This window comes from Ictalurus punctatus, chromosome 3 (genome assembly GCF_001660625.3).
Source record: "Ictalurus punctatus breed USDA103 chromosome 3, Coco_2.0, whole genome shotgun sequence".
Lineage (NCBI taxonomy): Eukaryota > Metazoa > Chordata > Actinopteri > Siluriformes > Ictaluridae > Ictalurus > Ictalurus punctatus.
Window position 1 is genome coordinate 10,774,667 of NC_030418.2, and position 25,454 is coordinate 10,800,120.

Genomic DNA, 25,454 nt, shown 5'->3' on the forward strand with positions numbered 1-25,454 from the left:
TCTCTCTCTCTCTCTCTCTCTCTCTCTCTCTCTCTCTCTCTCTCTCTCTCTCTCTCTCTCTCTCTCTCTCTCTCTCTCTCTCTCTCTCTCTCTCTCTCTCTCTCTCTCTCTCTCTCTCTCTCTCTCTCTCTCTCTCTCTCTCTCTCTCTCTCTGTGTGCGTGTGTGCAAGCGCGGCATTCGGGTAAGAAATGAGGATTCCTGTGACCGCTAAACGAAACTCAATAGATTACATCAGTTCGGGACGTGAGTAAATTTCCTTTTACGAACTGTTTAATGTGTTGAGTGAGATGATTTAGTATGTCAAAGTATTACCGTTTATGAGGCTTTAAAATGGAGATGTTAAAGTTTCGAACTGGATCCAAGAATGCGGCTAATACCCTATTTTAAACAAATTTCACGGTATTTGCTCATACGGAACCATTAGTTGCAAGCAGGCTACTTCTATTTACACATGGCGGGGTATCGGTCAATTCGGACGTGTATTCCACTTTAAAGATGACATCTTAGCCAAACGCTTAACTGCTGTCACACCACCCCAATAGCATTATAAAGTCATTAGGTTGCCTCAATTAGCGTCTATAAAAGGAGAACAACGTGGGCAAGGACTTTCGCTTTAACTTTTCTTTAAATGAGGCTCAGCGGTCTGTGACGCGCATCAGTGAGTAAATACTATAATTTAAGTCGATTTGGTTTACAAGGATTTTTTGTAAAACAGGAAACTATGTAAATATGGGCTTGGAAGCCATTCATAGGTAAACCGAGTGCAATACAAGTAGGCTACGGTTGTTTAAATTACATACTAAATTTGCATTTGTAGATTCCAAACTCTACACTTTTGCTATATAGGCTAACTTTTGTTACACTGAAATTTGACTCGTTTAAATAGTCACGGGAGAATTTCTTTACAATGCGCTTAAACATATTGACATAAGGAATAGAGAGAAATTTTATTGTCTTGAAATTTTGCACAGGTTTAATGTGGCACCTACTTTTTTATTATTATTTTTTTTAGCTTCTGTAAGCTTTCACATTATTTAGCGTCTTATTACAACTCTTAAAAATCTACTCCTAACATAAACTTATATGAAAATATCGGTAGGCTGTGATTATCAGGAATGTTTCGGGTGAATTATATACATTAGGATACTGAACAGGTGTTTCATGTGTTATCTGTTTGTATAGGAAACTGTTGGGCACAGTGAACACGCAACTATTTCTGAAATGACTGAATTGTTTGTACGTGAGCATCCGAATTTTATAAATATTAAACTAATTCGGACAGCTCTTTTACTTCACATTCAACAACACTACCATTTGTGAATTAACAGATGCGTTAAGTGAGTTAAAAGAGTAAGTCAAACGTTAAATTATTACATCCTATAACAATACATTAGAGTTTTATACCCTATAAATTGGCATATGGAAATTTGCGTAACATATACACGAAAAGTATATAATTAAACTAGCAGCCTAATAATATCTGATTTTTTTAATCCTATGGGATCAGAAAGAGTTCAGCTGAACTTCGGAAATGATGTATGAGAACTAAACGAAAGCTAGAACATAAAGCTATGAAGTGATTAAAACATTAAAACAGACATTAAAATCATACGCAGTTCGACAGATTATTTAATGATGGTGGATTATGGATAATGAAATAACTACGCGGAAGAAATAAAACTAGACTATTTTCTTGTTTACTTTTTGCAAATTTCAAAACAGAACATTATAAATGTATTAGTGGCAAAAACTGTAACAAGCTGGAATTCATATATTAAGAGATCACTTAATCAAAATATCACAAAAGTCTAACCGCTGTTAGATTTTCAGTTAGAAAGTAAACAAGGTCCTAAACATAAACTGTTGCTGTGAGGCTTCAGCTGGATCATGCGCGCCTCCTACTGGCTGTACTGGGAATGTCTTTTAAATAAAACACGGAAAAGCATTAAAAGCGTAATTTAAAAAACATAATTTGCAGGGACATGTGTAGTTATCAATAGGCTATAGGTTTAGATGAAGAATGAAAAAAATTCTAATTATGTCTTCACGTACACATCCCATTTCTTTTTGAAACGTTGGGTAAGTGATTGGAAATTCAGATAAGTCTGTTCTTGACCTGCTCTCTATGTATTAAATGACAAATTTCTAATAATAATACTATATTCGGGCAGGTGAAATTTTCAATTATGCTTGTTTATTTTTGCGCATAATTAAACGCTGTGTTCTAATATTTTTAATAGCCTAAGTCAAAAGCTCGATTGAGGTTGTAAAATTATAATTATTTAAAAATATGATGTTTTTACATGTGAAAATATCGCTCAGACTGAATCATAAGCATGGACCTTAACCCTGATTTGAGTATATGCAGAAAATGAGATAAAATAAAATACTTGGTCAAACGGTTGCCTTCTTTGCTTCTTTACGGTTTATGTATATTGTGTTTGGCTATGCTGAAACGGGGCATAATTATTCGCACCAGAAAAGCTGCAGACACATGTTGTGTTTTTGATACTGTTCGAATAACACAAAATAAAAGTCGGGACAACGGTTGGCAGTTCTTCTTTGGGTTTTAATGCGCAAAAAGAATTACCAAACTCTTTTAACACAGGTCTTTTGGACAATGAACTGGCCAAGCAAATACTAACCCAGGGTTAATCTCTAGAGTGGCCAAACAGTGCTTATTCCTGAGTTTGCATACAACTCAATACACTACAGCACAAAAGACTTCCTGATGCTGACAGGAAACATTTGGAAAGGAGTGATTATATAGATAAACTGCAATTACATAAATATCTTGCTCATAATCGTGTTGTAAGTGTAGCTAATTACATTACAAAAAAACTAGAATCAAACAAATATGTTCTTCCTTTCTTACTTGCTAAATGGTATAAATAAGGTTTGCAGGTTTTGTAATGTAAAAGTGAATTGAACATTGTTCAATCTCTGGCCGCATTGTGTAGCCTTTTCTGCATTTCTCTCTCCCCCTGTCTCCCAGCTGTAAGCGCCAAAACATTTGTCACTTGAGGTATTATTTCAGGTGTGCTAATGGGATCACAGCCACAAGAGAGGAGAAGGAAAAAGAGACAGGGAAAGAGGGAGCAGAAGCAAGAGAGAGGCAGAGAATGTTGGATTAGTGTGAGATCATATGACTTAGGTCGGGTCTGCAAATGTGGCTTGTGAAGCACAGGCTGGCAAAAAGTGAGAAGAAGAGACCCTTGCCCTGGATAAGAAAGAATGCAAAGAAAAAGGGGGAAAGAGAGAGAAAGAGCGTGACAGCACTACAGAGGGCCTGCAAAGCCTAGGCCAATCACAAAGTGCAGGGACAAGTCTCACACCTCCCAAGGAGGCTGTGAATTGATCAGCACCTCAGAGAGTGGAAGAGGAGAAGAGAAGGTGAGGGGGTGGAGTGGAAGATAGCAGAAAAAAGGAGAGAGAACAAGTTGGCGTGAGAATGAAGGAACTAAGAGTGCTTTTGCAGAGAACGTGTGAAGAGCCATATTTCCCTGCAAGGACATAAAGAGGAGCCAGGCATGGACTCAGGACAGCAGCAGCCTGCTATAATGATCCCAGTCTACACACCCAGATTTCTGGTATAACACCATCTACTCCTTATGGATCACACCACCTGTCCATCAAGGTCTCTGCCCCTCCCTCTCCCACCACCACACACTCTAGAATTAGAGGCTAATTCTAGAACAAATGCACAGCTCCCACTGACACCTACTCACACAACAAATGACATGCCAGGAGCTCAATGCGCCATTTCTATCACCAAAGGCTGAGCCTATTTTCTCCATCCCCAAACAAACATGATGAGGGATGGCTAATGAAGCCGTGAGAGTGTTGCTCAGTTCACCAGGAGGGGAGAAATAAAGGATACATTACCCAAATGAACTTCTTCCACCTCCATGAGAACAACAGGGAAAGTATATGTAGCTGTAGCCTATACTATATACATGAGATGTTCCCATATTAATTAAAAATTGAGATAATTGGCATCCATCTCAATGTTTATATGCATACACTGTGTTTATTTATTTATTTAAATCTTTTATCTTCATGTTGTTTTATTCCTATACATTTTATATAACTCTGGATTGTTTTATTCTTTGTCTATTTTTGTAATCTTATATGCAAAATACTTTGTAAAATTTTGAACTCAAAATTAAAAGTGCTATATAAATAAAGATTATTATTATTATTTGAATACAGAAGTTCTTTTGAGTGTAATGTTGAATCAGCCACAAGTGTTAAAGTCCCTTGGGAGCCACACTCCTGCCCTTGGGTAGGCCACACTCACAGAGGCTCCTGACCCAACCACTCCACACTTTGATTGCAGACCCTCTCGACTAACAATGGTCTGAATGAGATCTGATGCAAAGGGTCTCTTTCAGTCCCTAAAGGAAACCAATCCCAAAAGGAACAGAGAGGGGCTTCTAATAGAGAAGTTGGCCAATGTGATGCATTCAGTCGTGACTCCTCTCACTCACCTCTGACATCTACAATCAGACCTACTTTTCTTGATCCCTATTGTACTAAAGGTAAAGGTAAAGCTTTCAATGAATGTAATTAAAATACTGTATACTGAAATAGTAAATTGTACAGAAAAGCAATGACCACTAAAGTTCTAAAGCACAGCAGATCACACTATCACATCATAAGATCTTAACAACAATGGAATTTACACCCTACAGTAGACATGCCCCATTCAGTGTGAAAGTAGGATCACCTCAGGAGACAAACAGTTTGAAGGAATTGAGGCTGTAGAATGGAACAGAAGCAACACCTTGCACTGAAGCAATTGCCATGTGAGTGAGGCCACCACAAGCAGCAGTTAAAACTCTTGTTAAATCAGTTAACAATGCAATGATCAGGTGATAAAGACATGGTAATGATATGCCACCCCAAAACATACATACAGTACACACTCAGCAAAGATGCTGAGATCCTTTTGATAGCTGAGCTGTAATGACAAAGAAAGACCAGCCCTTTGGTTTTCAACACTCATCTTTTCTTTGACATCTACAGCTATTTAAAGCAGTCAGTGCCTCATGCTCAAAGCATGAAGTTATAAGATGTTGCATAAAGTGATCTGATAAAAGTAGGGGGGAAATCAGTGGCAGTTCATTTGAAGGGCATGTATGACTGAATTTAATTATTGGTTTCTCCAAGAAGTTGCATTGGTTACTCAAGCACTGCTTATCTCTTCAGCAGAGTCAGAAAAAGCTAAGGGCATCTGGAGGTCATTTGGCATTACACAGATTCCCCTTCCCTCTCTTGGCAGTAATAAACAGAGTGCAGAACAAACCTCTGGATTATCAGTTCTCTTAATGGACTCTGTGTTGAGAATATGTTGTGGCTCAGATTTCTATGACAAAGAAATTTCTATTTCTTTGACAGCAGAACTACCCAGTCACGAATCAAATGCAACCCTGCCTGAAATATGTTGTACATATGTTGTAAGATAACATAAATGCCTCCACATACATATCAACAGCATTTAGTTTTTTAACACCCATTATTCAAACAGGCTGTCATCATTAAAATGAAAATTTCCTGGCTTATTTCTTGCTTTCATCCTAACACCTGGTATCCAGAAGCACAATGCACTGGTGTCCTTGTGTTTGGCTAATTGAACTGTAAACTCATTCACGCCTCTCTGTTCATTTGGCCCTGGCTCCCATCGGCTGATTTATCGGCAGGGATGGCTATGCGCATCAGCTAAAAGCCATCCTGTAAATCACAGGCCTTCTCCCTCAATGCTTTCACCACTTCATTAATTTAAGATATCATTATGGCCACTGGTGACATAACTCTGAACAATGGTACATGCTTAAGATATTAATCAGCACACTGCAACAAAAAGCATCTCTGTCTTTCACTGCTTGCTTAGTTCTCATCACTGATTTACATTGTGAGAGTGAGGGCGGCTTGATTTAGGGCCTGTCTTTTAAAGATAACAGGCTATCACAGTTTTATACCCCTGTCAAGACTACATGAAGAATTACAAATAAAAAGGCCATGTTTACATCTGTAATGTAAATTTAAAAGTTAATTTTCATATTGTTGCATTACAGAAAAGATCCCAAGAAATTGGAAACAATTATTATATATTACTTATATTACAAATGAGCCATACGTGCAATTGTGTAGTTTAAAAAAAAACCCTCAAAATGTAACCATCCAGAACATATACACTACATATTTCTACATGAACCTAAGATTATCATATGTATTACATCTAAATTATTACTTTAATAGTTCCATTCATGCCAGAAAAAGCAATAATGTCATCCATGATCTTGTAATGATCTAATTTCTGCCCATATTCTCAGTCATTTTAGGTAAAGTGATTGAGTCATAACTGCTTGCTTGTCTGCAGCTGCAGCAGAAGTTGATCTTGACCATCAGAGACAGTGTTTCATAAACACATGGCGCTCCCTTGGAGTTGAAGCCTTGACAACAAAAATACACATTTGGAGTCATTTTGAAATCCATGAGTCAGTCCCAAATAGTTGGGGGGTTCATGTCACTGGGTGGTGCATAAACATTTTAGAGATTGACCCTTGACCTCTGAATACTGACATAATGCCTAGATTGGACGGTGAGTCAGAGATCAGTGTGGTTCTTTGTTTTGGTCTGTAGGTCAACATCAGTGCAACCTGAGAATCTTACCTGAATTTATATTTAACTACACTTCTGTTGTTCTACCAATTTACAGCAACATGGTTGCACTTGAATTACACATGCTTTTCACTTGGTTACCCAGCAAACATGAAAGGAACAACACGCTTGTGTTTATATTCAGGAGATGTTATAGGTGGGTACATGTCAGAGATGTTATTAAATATATAGTATATAGTATTATATAGTATTATAGCATTTATATAGCAGTATAACATCAGTGTATTGATACTCAGGCTTGGGGAGTAATGGAATACATGTAACAGCATTAAATAATCAGGATACAAAAAACTGGCAACCGTAATCCGTTACAGTTATGTCAAAAAACAAAGTAATCAGATTACAAGTACATTTAGTAAAAAATGGGAATATCAGGATTACAATGTTCTTCATTTAAAACCAAAGAAATTAATCTTTTAACATAACACAATATAGACAGCTGCATGATTATAGTTCTGGTTCTCTCTTGCCGGTTGTGACACACAAGCAACAAATGTATTTATTTTATCAAAACAAAACATGTTTTTTAAGCTCTAATATAAGCTCTAAACAAAAGTTTTAGATCATGTTGCTTTTCTCTTGAGTTTATTTACATATGTGACCTTGAAGTAATCAAAAAAATAACCAGATTACATTACTTTAATATTGTGATAGTTAGATAGATGTTAGTAAGATAGATGTTACTGATTACATTTTTTATGAAGTAATTTGTAACTGTAATGGAATACATTTTTAAAGTAACCCTCCCAACCCTGTTGATACGTAATACAAGATTCATTTGAAATGTTTGTTTCTTTGTTTGTCTGAAATCACACAGAAGCATGGCACAGCAATTGTGAAAAGTAAGCACTTTACAATGTTTTTGTCTTTCTCCAGCATTTGCACTTTGCACATTTTGTAAGAGAAAATGACATTTTTCCTTCATTAAATTTACATAGGCCTAGTTGTAGTACATTCAAACTAAAGCACCAAAATGATTTTACTTACAAAAACATAGCCCACAGTATGGGCATATAATCATTTACACATGATCCATGGAGGTAAAAAATAAAAAAAATTAAAAAATAAAATAATAAATAAATAAATAAATGAATAGACAAGTGTATTTGTTTTCTATTCGCAAAGTTAACTTTTATTAAAGTAACATTAAACTGAGCTAGATAGACAAGGGTACTGAGACTAAGCACAGAGCACAATGACAGATCATTACGAATAAATCCAACTCTTGGGAATTATGTATGATGAGAATTTTGAATTGTCTTAATGCAGGCTTTAGGACATTTGTAAAATAATTACTGAGGAAATGATAATGACACTTTATCAGCATGTCTAACTCTCAATTCTTAGTTGACTGTAGATAAAGGATGTATAAATTATCTTCTGATTCAACAAAATCTCATATTAAATGTTGCAAATGGCTATAAGTTCAAAACCAGAGTCTGCTTTAGCAATCTTGGCATTACTTAAAACTTAATTAATATGAAACAACTTTCACTCATTAGAAATCTCACACCTAATTTTGTTGTCTGCTTCTTCATCTTTACAAACATTGCATGGTTTTAAGTGTGTCTAAGTTAGTTACTGTGTTGTAGTGAAATACACATCTGGAATAAAATAATCTACAGCACCAAAAAAGAGACACATAGGCTACTATGTCCATGGACAGACACTACTAACAAGCCTAGAAATCTGAGAGGACCTGTGACTACCCTCCAAATTAAAATAGCAAGGCCTGTTGTGCAACATTACTTAGCCCCTTCGTTCATGACCCTTGTGACATGAGAACCTCAGGCATGTCATTTTGAATTGACTTTCATCTAAAAAATATGGTTACAGTTTAACCTAAACACATCTGACAGGCGCAAACCAAAAAAAAAGTTTTATAAAGTTATAGACACCAGACTCGTGCCTCAACTCTCAGCAGGAGGCAGTATAAAATAACCTAGCTAGCTAATGTGACTGTATCTAGCTAGTTAATTGTAGCTTTGTAATGTTATTGCAAAAGTAATGAATCTGGCTACAAACATGTAGTTTCATGTAGTTATTTGGCTTTTAATTTTAATATAACTGCTTGTAATTATGTGTTTTCGAGCTATTATTCAGATCTAGTAAAGTTTGAATTTGAACTCACCTTGCCAAGTCATGCTCTTGGCTATGACCAGGGTTTGACCAGGGTTTCACTCACTAGCCAATTTGGTCATTCAGACTTTCTAGACAAAACAAAAATATCATAAATAAACCAGATTATCAGAGTCACAGCTTAGATTTAAATATATTTACTATAAAATCTTTATTTCATATTATTTAAAAAATCACCAACGCCCCTTCGAACAAAACAAACCTGATAAGTACTGATGGGCAGGATAAGCCATAATGTAATGAAAATAGTGATAATGTAAAGTAAGATTCCTCAGAGCTCTGATCTTCAGAGTCATCCTCTGTGTCGCTAAGGAACTGCTGTTTTTGGGGGGGTTGGTTACCCCTGGCAAGTATTGCCACATGACTATGTTCAATTACCTAGAAGCTAGGTCCTGTTCAAGTAAGCCAGTTATGCGCAGATGCTATATTGTTTTAGGCTCACAAGTACAGCATTTGCACTAAACCTGTGCAGATTTCGCTTACATGAACTTCCCCATGAACTTTTTTTAACAGGTTACAGCCACCATGCTTTGTCTCATAGTGATGGCCTGAAAAGTAATAGAACATAACTTATGAATCATAACCTGCCAAATTGGCTAGTGAGTTCACAACGTTACCCGCTACGGTTGATTTTCACCTGCATTTGGCAGGTGTTAATTTCCAACCCTGGCTATGATGAGGTCCGTCTTCAATATACTCTGGAAAAAGAATCTTACTGAATACTAATTATTAAATAGTGATTATGTTATTAATCAATGGCTTCCTTTTGTATTACTTAGTGAGGCAGCTAGCAAAAAAACAACATTCAAACAGCCCATGCACAAAAAAAAAACACCCTCCAGAGTGTTTGTAGTTATTCACAATTTATTTCCACATTCGTGCTGTAACATCAGGAGGTGGTTTCCCTTGTATTCTTACTGCTGAGTCTTGCTCTGGCCACTCACTACTGTGCGAATTGAGGCAGCATGTTTGTCAGAAATGTGTCTGTTTGTTTGTTTGTTTGTTTGTTTGCCAGAGTGTCCATTTAATGATGGTCAGGCAATAATACTATACATATTTCAGGAGACTAGACAACAGGAAGAACAGCTGGGGCCCAATAAGGACGGAAGAAAAATATTCATTAATAGCTCTTTATTACTGGCCTGGACAGGAGAATGAGCACTGAAGGGAGGGCTAAGAACAGATGAGAAGAGCTCTTTTAGTCTCTCTTAGCCATACCTATACGGAACCAAAAAGGCCGTTTTAGAGAAAGCTGGACTCTTGCTTCCCGACTTCAGATTAGGTTGAGTGATAGGATTACTCTTCAATGACTTGGACTTTGAAGACAAAGGGAGTTTCAGCAAAGAGGCTTAGATATGGACGAATTAACAGTGCCCCCTCCACTGGCCTCCTCCACCTTTCTGTCTTTCTCTTTCCTTCTCATCCTTTCTCTGATCCTTTGGGCAGGTATCAGTTGACATATCAGCCAATAAAAATGTATTCTAAAACAGTCTGCTATATAAATTCTAAAAGAAAATATTTATCCTTTTGAGTTGTAATAAACTTTCAGCTCATTAATAGATATTTTTACACCGAAAAAGCATTAGGGGAAAGTCAAAGAATACTGAACCTGAAGGTTCTCATTTAAGAGTCTAGTATACTAATGTTTAATCCAGGAAACATTGGACTTGTGTCAGTCCACATTTCTCCTTCTCATCATTTACCGCTTTATTTCATCTCATCTGACTACACCCGAGATTAGTTATTGATTAGAACATATATAAATTATTTTAAAGTGAAAGCCTGACAACACAGGCATTATAGATCGGCTATTGAGAAGGTCTGATATTTCATTCCGTTTCCCTAGCTGCATGATGGACCAAGAAATCATAAACACTCAAATAATGAGATGCTGGGACTATTTATGACTTCCACTCTCTCCTATTGACCTTTCAGCTAACTAAAATATATAATAAAGACAACGATTGCAACCCCTTCATATTGAGACTGAACATATATGTATTGATGATGATACTCTAGAGAAACTTTTCAAAACAACCAATCCAACAGCAGTCTTGTGCAAATTATCTGTCATACAAAAATTAAGCATAAGTAAATATAAAAGTAAAAATAAATATTAATCAGACAAAAATGTGAGCCATTGTTAGACATCTCTTTCAAAAAAAGCAGTAGGTGGTGCATGTATTTCATTTTTTAATAAGGAGCAGTTGGGCTGAGTTGGGGGTTTTAGCTGTTGCAGTGGCAGTGAGCCTTGGTAGAGTTTAGCAAAGTGTAAAATGCTTAAACCACTAGGGCAACACAATCCCTGGTGCTTAGCGTATAAATAACCATACTGTATATTTTTATTTTAGGGAACTATGACTAAGCCCTTGTTACGAGTAAATACATCAAATCACTACAGCAGCAGTGATTGCATCTGGCTTCAGGGGAGACAGAGACAGTGTGTGTGTGTGTGTGTGTGCGCGTGTGTGCATAACCCCCATGGAGGACAGATCTGGGGAACAAGAGGACTTGAATATAATGCCTCTTAAGCATTTGTGTAAACAGTGAGACCTGCTTCATACTGTTTTAAAAACAAATAATTTCTTTAATTAAATAATTTATAGATGCTGTCAAATGTTTCTAATCAGAATTTACAGGGAAAATATGCATTATTACTACTACATCAGGTCAACATGTTTTTATGATTTCCTTAACCTATAGACTAGGCTTTTTAACACCCATTCAAACAAGACTTTTCTGGAACTCCTCAGCAAACACAAAAAAAACCTTAAAGTTTGTTAAATAAAATTTGTTGTTGCTTTTCACTGAGGATATTTCATGGATTAGTTGAATTGGTTTTGGGGGTGGATAGATGCATATTTCTTGAATCCACAAACTTCTGGCAAAGGAGAAGTTGGTCTTAATTCCATCTCATGCTGAAGACTTTTTAACTTTAGTGAGCTTGGCTGGCTGAAGTCCTTGTGCCCGTAAATTGGATATTAGAGGAAGATATAAAAGGGGCTATGTGTGCACTTCTAGCAAGGAATTATTGCATCCAATATCCCATCCGCCTGAGCACAGCCTCATCTAATAAAGGCAGAACTATATTGGTCCTCAACTTTATGAAGCTCTATATACACAAGCACTCAATGGGATTTGCCTAGGTCTCTCCAGCAGGGGTTATGACAGTGCAGCTATCACTGCATTCTTCTAGCCTCTAAAGTCCCCACTTCCAATCTGCATAAAGGCATCTGAATGCTAAAGTCACATTTTTCCTTTTTGTTTGGCTCCAGCTCTGCAGAGAGCTTTAGAACAGCATGCTCTCTCTCTGCTCACTCCAGTGCCCTCCCCCTCTTCATAAACACACACACACACACACACACACACACACACACACACACACACACACACACACACACACACACACACACACACACACACACACATAATCCTAAAAGGGGCAACACCATCAGAGAGTGTGAAATTAAATACATTAGAGCATTAGGGATTAAAGTGTTTTATAGGCAGTTGCTCATCCACATCAAACTTTAGCTTTTTAAACCCTAACATTTGATCTGGGTTAGGAACCAATGGCTGAGAAAGGGATTGGGCCATTTCCAGGGCCTATGGAGAAGAGAGAGAAAAATGGTGAGTTCCCACCATGCCACCAAGAGGAGCCCTCCTTATTTACATCTGATAATAATGCTGGAAAAAAAAGTAAACTGACAGAATGTCTGAGAGAGTCTCTCTACTTCCAGAAGAAGAGAGACACTATGTGAATAACTTATTTATAATTCTGCTTTCTTTAGAAAAAGACACAGGAACAACATGGTGGTTTTTCTACATCACAAAACATAATAATGCCAGAAGCATGGACATTTTTTTTTCATGTTAAATTGTACATAGTAAACTGCATTTTTTAAAAACACATAAGAAAATATATCAAACACCACCAGTGTTTTCAAAGTCTGAATCCTGAATGAATAATCCCTAACAATACATTGTTAGTCAATTTATTTAGGCCAGTGATTTTACTATGCAAAGTCCTTGGCTATATAACAAAAATATAGAAAGGCAATTATTCTTTAAAAAGAATGTCTTGAAAAATCTTTACTATAGAGCACAATAAAGTGTAAACTAAAACTAATCAAATAATAATCATTTGAAAAAATAAACTAGTATTTGGTGTGACCACCCTTTGCTTATAAAACTGTCATACAGTTTTATAGAGAAATTGGTAAGCTTCAAGCATCTTGAGAAATTGCCACAGTTCTGCAGACTTTGACTTTCACCTGCTTTGGGTACTGCATGTCCCAAAACAGTCTCATTGTTTTTTTTATCTGTACCAGTTGTCTTTGACTGGCAACTTTTACTCACACAAGAATATAAAAACATAAAATAAGCACTTTTTATGCTAGGATGCCTAAAACTTGCACAGTGATATGTCATTAAACACAAATCCACTGTAACAATTTCTTGTACGAATGACTTTTTGAAATTATTTCCTTTGAACATCTGTGCCTCCTTTCCTAAGAATCTATAAAGATCACAATGTAACATAATAATGTAACAATAACAATTCTCCCTTCATAGCCTTTACACAAATCATGATCCCTAAGAATACCCTCTGATCAGGTCTAATGATACTTCATCAAAAGCTGTCCCTCTGTTAAATTACTATTAATGATAATCTGTCTTCTCCAATCAGGATGCGTGACTCTTGCTGACACAGTTATAAACACATAAGGTCAGTGATTATTTGGATATACATTCCATGTGTCATTTAATCTGTTAACGGCCACTAAACATCCAACACAGCACACTCCAAAAACATGCCATTAAAGCTACATTTGAGTGTCATAGGAAAATCCACATATAAATCTTTGCATGCTCTTGCAATCACACTTATTAGCTTATACTAATTACTGTATAGTGTCTATATATTCTATGTATTTTATTTACTATTTATTCACAGTCTTTGGAGTTGCCACAGCTCATCTCATATGCATGTGACAAATAAAGCTTTGAATCTTGACTGGCTACATTTAAGTGGACTAACTGGTTTGCTAAAAGAACCAGATATTTTGAAGGCGCTAAGAGGAAAACAGAGGAAAGTTAAGACAGAGCAGCTGCTGCTGGAATTTCTATAGCTCCTTAATGAAGCTCTTGGGATTTAACACTTAACTCCATTAATTAGTGTTGGCTTTCTCTGCTCTAAATGCTCATTTTAGGGGCTGGCATGAATGGGCAATTGTTTCCTTTGATCATTAACATAAATGTAATACATGTACACACCATGGGATCAACTTACAAACCTTCATAACATTCTTCAGTGGAAATTGAGGTCTTGTGGAAAACATTTAGCATCTCTAGGTCGGTTAATTTATTTGTAATAATATTGCTGAATATTGTTATGCACAGTTGTTGTGAGCAGTAATCAATATTGCTGTTTATAATGGATTAAACCCAACACCTATAAATTACCAACAATGCTGAATAGTAAATGTTATTGACTGATAATCTTACAATCTGGTGTCACCCATGAACATGGGTCCCTGTTTGAGTCTGGTTGCTCTCAAGGTTTCTGAGTTGCTCATTAGGGATCTAAATATAATTCTATACCAGGAATTGTGTAAAAGTCATTGATCTTAAAATTGATATATAAATTAAATTGAATTAAATTTAATATAATTTAACTGAATTAATCTGAATTGACTGTAATACTACTGAAAGCCACTTTTATCCATACAAGTATGAATGTAAAAGGAGAATGAGATGGACCTTAGACCTTTGTTTAGTTTTTTATGCGCTTCTGTCTCCAACAATGTTCTATTTTTTTCTTCACCTCCAGCACATGAAAGTGTCTCAGTTGCTGTAACACCAGGAACCAGAGAACAGAAGTGAGCTCTGATACTTCCACACAATCCACTCCTCTCTCTTCCTTGTTCCTTCCTCTCATGCCATCTCTTATCTCTGAGCAGACATAAATTAATTCATTCCAGACCAAAGCATAATGAATAAACAGTTGGTGTTGGAGAAACAGAATAAATATAGCAGTTCACTGTATGTACATTGTGAGCTTTATATAACCAGAAGAAATCCTGCTTCTATTTGCCCCAGTCCTCACCAATGCTGATCAGTGTTGAAGGAAGACATATACACTGGCTAATGTGCAGGTGGAGAGGGTTGTGTGCCCTGAGGGATTATGGCAGAAAGTGTATAGAGGGTGAGTCCATGAGGATTAGTCTGATTTCTTAGCTGTACAGGATTACAACAGAGTGACTGCTTTACTGTTTACTGCTTTCATCTGACTGATGTAGAAATGCAGCAGTATGCATGTGTATTGGCAAGCATCTCTGTCAACAGGTTTCTCAAACTTAAACCTATAAACAGGGTACTGCAGGTGACAAGTCAATTATTTTCTCTACCTGTAAATGGAGGTGACTTGAGGAGCTCATATCTACTTATGTCAAATATGTTAAAAACAGCATAAAAACAGGTAAATAAAACATCCTCAAACAAGAAGAATTGAAGCACTTATCTCCCACTATGCTGCTGGCAAATTCAGAAAAAGACTTCATTCATAGCTCTTCCCAACATGTTCCCTTTCTTCTTGTTCAAATTGAGGGGTTATGGGGAGGAAGTGCTTTGATTAAACACAATAGGCATCTAGCCACTGTTGATTTGAAAGATTCAGGAAGCAAATCCCTCACAAAACCTGATAAAAAGATTGAAAACACTGGAAGGAGAGTAAAGCGTATAACCGGACTTGAGCTGAGTTAACATGTCACAAATACTGGTTAAAGCTCTATCATGCAAACAAGAAGCCATATGTGCACATGATCCAGAAATGCTGCTGTCTTCTCTGGGCCAAAGCTCAATTAAAATGGACTGAGGCAAAGTCGCAAACTGTTCTATAGTAAGACGAATCGAAATTTGAAATTCTTTTTGGAAACCATGGATGCCGCTTACTCTAAACTAAAGAGACCTAAAAAGGAGAGAGGAGAGGGGCCATCCGGCATTTTATCTGTGTTCAGTTCAAAAGCTTGCATCTCTGATGGTATGGGGTGCATTAGCACCTATGGAATGGGCAGCTTTCACATCTGGAAAGGCACCATCAGTGCTAAAAGGTATATACAGGTTTTTGAGCAACATATGCTTCCATCCAGATTCCATCCCATATTTACTTCTGAGAGACTCTGCCTGTATAAGATACTCTTTTTATACCCAATCATGTTACTAACCTGGTGTCAATTAACCTAATTAGTTGCAAAATGTTCCTCCAGCTGCTTCTTTTCACTTACTTAAGTAACACTTACTTTTCCAGCCTTTTGTTGCCCTGTCCCAAAATTACCTATTTTTTTTTCTCCATTTTTTCCTCAGTTTAAACATTTTATATCTGTTCTACTGTGAATAACATATTGGTTTATGAAATTTGCTAATCGTTGCAAACATTTATTTACATTTTACACAGTGTCCCAACTGTCTACATATACAGTGGGGGAAATAAGTATTGGATGCATAAAAATTTTTTTCATTAAATATATTTCCAATGAGGCTATACACATGAAAATTTCACCAGACTCCGGTGTTAAAACAAGATATCTGCACATATAAAGAAATCCAAACATTAAAGTCCATAAATGAAGTTATGTGTAATAAAGAGTAATGACACAGGTAAAAAGTATTGAACACGCTAACTGAAATGTATCTAATACTTAGTGGAGAAGCCTTTGTTTGTAATGACATTTTCAAGACGCTTCCTGTATGAAGAAATTAATCGGTCGCAGTATTCAGGTGTGATTCTGGCCCATTCTTCTAAATATATTGTCTTTAAATCTTGTTCAATTGGATTCAAGTCAGGTGACTGACTGGGCCATTCTAACGCCTTGATTTTTTTTCTCTGAAACCAATCGAGTTTCCTTTATAGTGTGCTTTGGATCATTGTCCTGCTGGAAGTCCACCCACGTCTCATCTTCATCATCCTGGTGGATGGCAGCAGATTCTTCTCAAGAATCTCCCAGTAAAGGGCTCCAGTCATCATTCCTTCAATTATATGAAGTCTGCCAGTACCATGCAATGAAAAACAGCCCCACACCATGATGCTTCCACCTCCAAGTTTCACTGTTGGTATAGTGTTTTAAGGGTGATGTGCAGTGCCATTTCTTCTCCAAAAATGGTGTGTAGTATGACAGCCAAAAAGTTCCATTTTGACCAGACTACACTCTCCCAGTATTTCATAGGCTTGTCCAAATGAGGTGTAGCAAACTTTAAATGAGCTTTGACATGCCTTTTCTTGAGTAATGGAGTCTTGTGGGGTGAGCGTGAGCAGTGGAGTGCATTGCCTATTGTTTTCTCTGTAACAATGGCATCTGCAGCCTCCAAGTGTTTCTGGAGCTCTTTCTGAGTGGTCCTTGGCTCTCGGGCTACTTTTCTGACTATTCTTCTGACTCCCTGGTCAGAAATCTTGAGCTCCTGTCTGTGGCCAGTTGATGATGGAGTGATGTTGCTTCCACTTGTGGATAATGTCCCCAATGGTGCTTACTGGAAGATTCAGAAGTTTTGAAATACATCTGTATCTGATTCCATCAATATGTTTTGCAACAATAAGGTTGCAAAGGTCTTTGCAGAACTCTTTGCTTTCACCCTTCATGAGATGTTTCTTGTGTGACACCTTTGTAACGAAAAGCCTTTTTATATACCATCAATTTACTAACCCAGCTGATATTAATTTGCACAGAAAGGGGGTATAATTACTTACGGATTTCAGCTGGTTCCTTGCCTTACCTTGCCTTGGAGAACTGCTTTTTCTTAGTGTGTTCAATACTTTTTTCTTGTGTCATTCCACTTTATTACACATAACTTTATTTATGGACTTAAATGTTGTGAATTCTTTATACTTCCAGATTTCTTGAGTTAATACTGATTTCTGGTGAAAATTTCATGTGAATAGCGTCATTGGAAATATATTTACTGAAAAAAATGTTGACACTTTCAATACTTATTTCCCCCACTATATATATATATATATATATATATATATATATATATATATATATATATATATATATATATATATATATATATATACACACACACACACACACACACACACACACACAACCTTAAGGGTATAATATATTGAGGAAATTTGTAATCGTCTATTACACAATTTGGATGCCACATCTGCAATAGGACAGCAACATTTTATGAAAAACATTGCTTATGTCTTGGTCAAAAATGTTTACCAGATTATTAATAGCTGGTTTGAAGAGCTCTGGGACGGACATTTTCACCTTTTTTATTACACTTCTGTCGCCCTTTGGAAGAAATACTGGAAAAAATCACTTCAGCCAACTATCCATCTCTTTTCCCTCTCTCCCTCTCCCTTCTGTCTCCTCTCGCCCTCTCTCTACCCTAGTCAAAAAGGAGGTAAATGAAGGGACTAAAATCCAATTATTTCTTACTGTTTAACTCATATCCTGATTAAAGCACTCAGAGGTGGCTTTTTTTTCTTTTTCTTCTTAAGCTCGGGTTACCAACATTTCAAACAGTGACCCAAGACTTGCCTTGTCAAGTGCCCTTATCCCAAAAGAATCATGGGGTCTTGTAAACAGTCCTGTGATCCACTCTCTTCAGGGAGCAGAGCTGTAAAGGAAGAAAGAAAAGAGGGAGTGGTAAGGATTTGCAGTGGATTTACACATATACAGTTTCAGCTAAGTTCCCCAAGGTCAGTTTGAGAAACCTTCACCAATCAGTACCTTAAACAGGGTGTTTTCCACCCAGCCTCACCGTGGGCAGTGCCACATTCAGTGGGCCAGGAAGGGGGAAGCCCGGAACATCAAACACAGGCTCTAATTTAAATTCCACCATGTGTGCCATGGGATTTCATTTAATGAGCTGAGAAACATGGGAAGACAGCTGACTCCACTGTCATCCACTGAGAAAGATGCAGGCAGACATCCCCTACCTTCGAGGCCCTCCCAGACACACTTGCACACACACATATATATATATATGTATGTGTGCGGGCAAGATGCAGAATGCATCAAGGCAAGATCATGTGTTTTCCTAGCAGTGGGTAAGGCAGCAAAGCCTAAATCCACTAGGCAGACAAGCTCAGGAATGCATATGTTAGAGACATTCATTCTCATATTGGTAAATGGAAACTGTCTCCAGAGAACAGTAAGTGTCTTTCTCCCAGCAGGATTCTGGCTCTGATGTGTTTAAAGGGTTAGCAGGCTAGCACGTTGCTAGAAGAAGACTTTAACTAGTGCAGTGTAATGGGAGATAAGCTGAATCAGAACAAAAAGTGAGCAGATGAGTAGATGAGAGGAGGCAGAGCAAGGGTTTTTTGGCTAGGTGAGCACAAAAAGGCTCTTCTGTTCTTGTGGCTCATAGGCCTCTGCCAGGGCATTTTGGCAGCATGGCGCTTCCCAGGGGCCGAGGAGCCTGCCTAGTCTCGCTCTGCCACATCAGCTGCCAAATCCCGACCTCACACACGCACACACCCTTCATGGTTGCTCTGGTCCTTCTTCCTCACATATTCAGACTAACCCCTCAAATCTGAAAACTCTTGTATCCTGGGTTTGACATGACTAAGCCTCCCTTTGGTAGCAGTCTTTTTCTCTCCACTGTTTTCTTTTACTGTTGTTCTTTTTTCCCCCTTTCTCAGTGGATGTCATCTCTCTGCAGGAAACGATACACCACATCTTGACTGTTTGGCGCCAAACAGAATGGAGAAACAGAAGGAGGGAGAGGAGGGGTATGAGAAAAGAGCAGCGCCTGAAAGAATCATCTCGCTTTCATTAACTCTGCATGTCGCTCTTTCCCTTTCTCCTGCTCTGTACACTCCATCTCTTTCTGTCTCTCTGTCTCTTTCTTGCTCATTTTCACACACACACACACACACACACACACACACACACACACACACACACACACACACACACACACAGAGAGAGAGAGAGAGAGAGAGAGAGAGAGAGAGAAAATTAATGCACACACAGTGAACAACATGCAAATGCAGTGAATTACTGTAGACTTGTGCATAATATGCTGTGCACCAAAAATAATAGAAAACACATTAAAACAAATCAACATAATAATTACTGTTAACTGAACCTGACGAGCTACTTTACAATCGTAAAAAAAAGAAGCTGTCTACAAGTTGTGGAATGTAGATACAGCTGTAAGAAAAAGTAAATGGCCTGCACTTATATAGCGCTTTTATCCAAAGAGCTTTACACTGTGTCCCATTCACCCATTCACTCACACACCAATGGTAGCAGAGTTGCCATGCGAGGCGCTAACATGCCATCGGGAGCAACTTAGGGTTCAGTGTCTTGCCCAAGGACGCTTCAGTATGTGGAGTCATGTGGGCCAGGAATCGAACCACCAACCCTACGATTAGTGGACAACCCTCCCTACCTCCTGAGCCACAGCTGCCCATGTGTATGTGAATTGCATTGCATTTCCTCCTACAAAAAAGTGTGCACATCTTTAAATTAATTCTATTACTTAAACAATGGCAGTCCAAACAACCATGGCTTCTCAGAAAAATGTGTTCTATAGCTGTGAAGAAAGGACATAAATCTGTTTCAAATTACACACAGCATGCATTATCTATGGCCAAGCATCTGTTATATGCATTCTAAAATACTGTTCCTATAAGATGCTCTTTTGTTGATTTTCTCCTTTGCTTTAGATCATTTGTCATGTTGTATGATCCAGTCTTTTCTGATTTTTAAATGACACACATACATGGTATTATTTGTAGCATATAAGAAGACTTTTTTTATAAGAAGAAAATTCATTAGCCCCTTAGTGATTGCACACTGCTTTGCCCCAAACCATTATACATCATCCACCAGGCTTCATAGTTGTGATGTTGATTTGGTGTTTGGTATGCAGTGATTTGTTTTAATTTGCAGTACTGCTTAGGATTTTTTTAGAGCATCAGTCTCCTTTTCTGTATTACCCTCCAAGAATCACCACTCTTGTTCTTTGTTGTTCTTTTTATAATAACAAACATATTTTTTGGCACATACTTGTCTGTCTAGATTCTGTGTCATTTGTTTGAGGAACCATTTTTGGACAAAATGACTGATTAGGGACTTCTAGAAGCCCAAGGCTTAAATTCCATTCCAAAGAGCTTCCACAACCTATGTTCTGAGGTCCTCTGAAATAATATTTGAGTAGAGCACATTTCAAAAAAAGATGCTGTAAAGCATAAGTAACCATTTTATATAGAAGGTCTGGTCAAGTCATAAGCTTGGAAAATCTGAGTCTATGTACTATTTTATCCTAGTGGCTTGAATCGCTGATTGTTTAAATACACTTTAATAAAATATGCCAGTTGTAGGAGATCACATTTTTGTAGTCATTCATGCATCAATACAGATATTTCCAAATGCTTTTTTCTCCCAAAGGCAGGAGCCCATTGGTTTAATTTTGGAATATGACACTGGTGTTAATCTCCTCCCCACAGGGATGAAATGCATACACAGAGGTTCCATTACAGACTATTCATTAAAGCCCAGTACGATGCATGCTGAATGGGGGATTACTGGCCCTCTGATTACACCACCGATCTGTACCACTCCCCCAAGCCAAGTACTGCTGACCTCACCCATTAAGGAGGAAAAGAGGGGAATTGCAAATCAAAAAGCCTCAAGATAACTAATGAAAGGGAACACTTGCAAGTTAAATTATTGATTGGCAGAGTAAATAAATTTGGCTTTAATGAACCCCAATTGGTGGAAATCCTCAACTCGGCCAGCACACGTAATGGCCAAATTGAGGATTACACCCAATCCATGGTGCAATGGAAGAGCAAAAGCTGATAGCTGTAAAGTGTCCATTTTCAGATCTGTTTGTGTGTGTTTGTCTGCTACACATCTTTACCAGTGATAGAGTGATATCTTTATCGGTCCACTCTGTCGTGCACATGCTATACAGCTTTCTAGAAAAGTCAGCACAGATTCCTCTGTGATTACACATGAACAAGAAGCTAGGGCATGACATCAGGCTACAGTTTAGAAAATTTAAATCAGATGAAAAAAAGATTTCTTCATGCCTGAACATGGAGTGCAGTAGATGGGAATTTAACATGACTACAAATGCAAGTAGCCTGGCTATTCCCACTGATGACTTGCCTTCCTGGGTTAATGACAAATATAAACTGAGATTAGGGAAAAGAAATTAAGATAAATAATTGTTTCTTTAAAAACATTAATTACACTTTTAATTGAACTATGCTTGACAATAAAGCAAGTTTTATTAAACCTTAATTTGTATTGACATTTATATCATTATATATCATTATAAACAAATCATTGTATATTATCATTTATTGTTTATATTCCTACCACGGTACTGTTAATTGCTTGATTTTGATTGGCCAGAAAGTGTTGACTAATTTTCTATGACAGTAGTTCTGGTTGCAATGTTTATATTAATGCACACATTGAAATTCTTTCTATTCTAATGACTAATACAAGGACTTATGGCAGATGCTCCACATAAACAGGCTAATATGTGTGTTTTCTCTGAGGAATCAATTAATTTTTGGAAGGAGTCTTTAGTGTCAGCACTTCATAACCATCACAGGTAAAGCTATAACTTTAAGCTTTCTGACATGGGAAAGTCCTCAGGACAAAAATGCTTCCTTGTCTTAATAATTTCAGGAGAGAAAAAAAGAGGCTGATGAGGGAACAGCTCTTATAACATACCTTTTTGCCGATGTTCCACAACATTAAAAGTAACTATAAATACTATGCTATAAAAAAAGCATGAGATGTTGTTCTTTAATAAATTGCTGTGATATAACAGCAATACAACACTTTGGAATATGCAGTTATTGAAAAATTATCAACTTAAAAAAACAATACCTACTACCCCGTCATTGATTATTACACTGTAACAACCCACCCAATCATGTGTAATGCCTTACATAATATATCAAAGTAAAGGAAAACTACTACTTGCAGCCTAAGGACCTGGTTGTGTACCAAGTGTTCCCAGGATAGGATCTGGAACCTGACCAGAATGAAGCAGCTACTGAGGATTTTTTTCTGAAAATTGCTTATCTTAGGTCATGATCATTGGCACATTTTTGTGCTCCTGTGATGTTCTTTTGCTCTGAGCAGGGAAAATGTTCTCTCAGAGCTTCCATCCTAGCTCCCTCTGGTGGCTACAACAGTCAGGAAGGATTTATAGCCCTCAACTCCCACTTTAAAACACCACCTGACAAAAACTCATTGCTGATGTAGTGCAATAAAATAACTGAATCAAATATATAATATAACAATTTAAACTAAATCAAATATATAATATAATAAGTAAAGATTTGCCAAGTTCTGTATATTTGCAGTCAGTATGTTCAAGACTGTACATGGATGATCTTGAGTGAGTCATGTAGACATTACCTAACATTACCTGACACAAAGTGAACAGTCTGGTCCTGCATTATATCTGACCACTCTCCCTCCCTCCTCAAGCAGAAGCATAAAGATGCTAAGGGAGCTGAGAAGTTCTAAAGGCACCATCAGGTTTCAGCCTCCAGCCACACATACACACCCCGCCTGAATCATTCAGAGTCTCCAGATCGAAATGTCTTGTGACTGGCCCCTGAGCAAGCCGCACAGTGCCTGGGCTAGGGGCAAGCAGATCACACAGAGGAAACACATGTTCACTGTCAGTATGAAGCCCAGGAGAAGACTAAGACAACCTTTTAACCCCTTTCCATGTAACACACATACAAACATACACACAGAGCAGCCAACCCAGTCAAGTCTGCCCTGTATTATTCATGATAAAATACATTCATATACCAATACTATGAGTATCTGGAAGCAATATACAGAGAGCATATATAAGAGAGTATACATCGATATGTGTATATTGTGTACTAATAGAAACATAAACAGAAACACATAAGAAGAGATAGCTCATTTGTCCATATGGCTTATTCTGTACTGCAATGAGGACATTCTGTTCTTGAAGCTTAACCAATTTGTCATGTCCGGGCAAACTAAGAACTCCATTTCCCAGAACGCACCGAAAACTACAAACGTGGCCGATGACTACAACTCACAAAGTAACACACAGACTCCTGAGGACTAATCAGACACACCTGTTCCCAATCACACTCACAATCACACCACACCATAAAAGAGACTGCTCATTCGCAATGTCTTTGCGAAGTAATATGCTCAGTTGCTATTGTCTCTTTCATTTACCAAGCCTTGCTATCGTGTTGTTATTCTGGTTATGATTCTGCATTACCCTTGACCTTGATTTCTGCCTTACCTGCTTTAGCCTGTTGGTTGCCTGACCTCTGCCTGTCTTTGTTGTTTTTGCTATGCCTTCTGGATTATATGCTCTTCAATAAAGCTCTTAACTACGATTGCATCTGTCTCAAACCTCATTACATGACACAATTCAATTAAATTTTATTTGTATAACGCTTTTAACAATGGATGTTGTCACACAGCAGCTTTAGAAAAATATATAAATTCTGAATATAAATTTTAAAAGTAAAAATTTATCCTTAATGAGCAAGCCAGAGGTGACTGTAGCTTGGTCCCTGAGACGATAGGAGGAAAAAACCTTGAGAGGAACCAAACTCAAAAGGGAGCCCCTCCTCGTCTGGGTGACAACAGAGAGTGTGATTATAAATAATTTCTCTTCTATATCTGTATTCTACATATGTAGTCAAAAAGTGCAATTCTGTACATAGGAACTTATGAGTATGGGCATCAGAGAAATCTCTGAATTCATTATAGTTGTAACTTATAACCAGTTTAGCCACTTGTGTTTGATCCTCTGAAATCAAGTTGTGGACAAGCAAACATTTAGTCATCTTTTAAACAGTGCCTATTAATTAAGTCGATATACTTGAAAAAAACATAAGGAAAATTAACTTTTTCAATCATCTATTCAACAGCAATATCAATAGATATGATATTGTGCTGTGGAAAAATAAGTACACCCTTGGCCTCAGAAGCCCTCTTCACTTCTTGTAGGTGTTTTGCATAATTGTCCACTAGGCTTGCTGAAATTTTTGATCACTCTTCCATGCAATATTCTTTCAGTTGCAAGATGTTTGAGGGTTTTTTTTTTTTTTTTTTTGCATGTACTGTTTCAAATCCCCCCACAAGATTTCAATGGGATTCAAATCCGGGCTTTGACTAGGCCATTCCATAACCCTCCATTTCTTCTTTTTGAGCCATTCCTTGGTGGATTTGCTAGTGTGTTTTAAAGGTCTACTTTCAGTTCAACTTCAACTTTTGAACAGATGGGCTCACATTATCTTCAAGCGCTCTTTGATATGATGCAGAATTCATAGCTGAATCTATGAATGCAAGCTGTCCAATCCCTGAGGAAATGAAGCAACCCCAAACCACAGCATTTCCACCATCGTGCATCACAGTTGGTATGAGGTGCTTCTCCTGAAAAGCTGTCTTTGTTTTGCACCAAACATGTCTGTTGTTACTGTGGTCAAATAACTCGTCTGTCCAGAATGCATTATTCCAAAAGGCCAGGTCTCTGTCCATATGCTCATTGGCAAACTGTAGTCTTGCAAAGGTTTTTTTTAGGCACACCTCTCATGCAAGTCAAATTTGTGCAATCTCGTTCTTTGTAG

At 37.5% G+C, this 25,454-nt stretch overlaps 1 long non-coding RNA gene across 1 annotated transcript; it reads left to right on the top strand.

The window, feature by feature from the left end:
- LOC108262765 (uncharacterized) lies at window positions 1–24,197 on the top strand. The gene is made up of 4 exons (XR_001812010.3): window positions 1–244; window positions 13,515–13,553; window positions 14,658–14,706; window positions 19,502–24,197. It is a non-coding gene; the product is annotated as an uncharacterized LOC108262765 (long non-coding RNA).
- The last annotated feature ends 1,257 nt before the right edge of the window (window positions 24,198–25,454 follow it).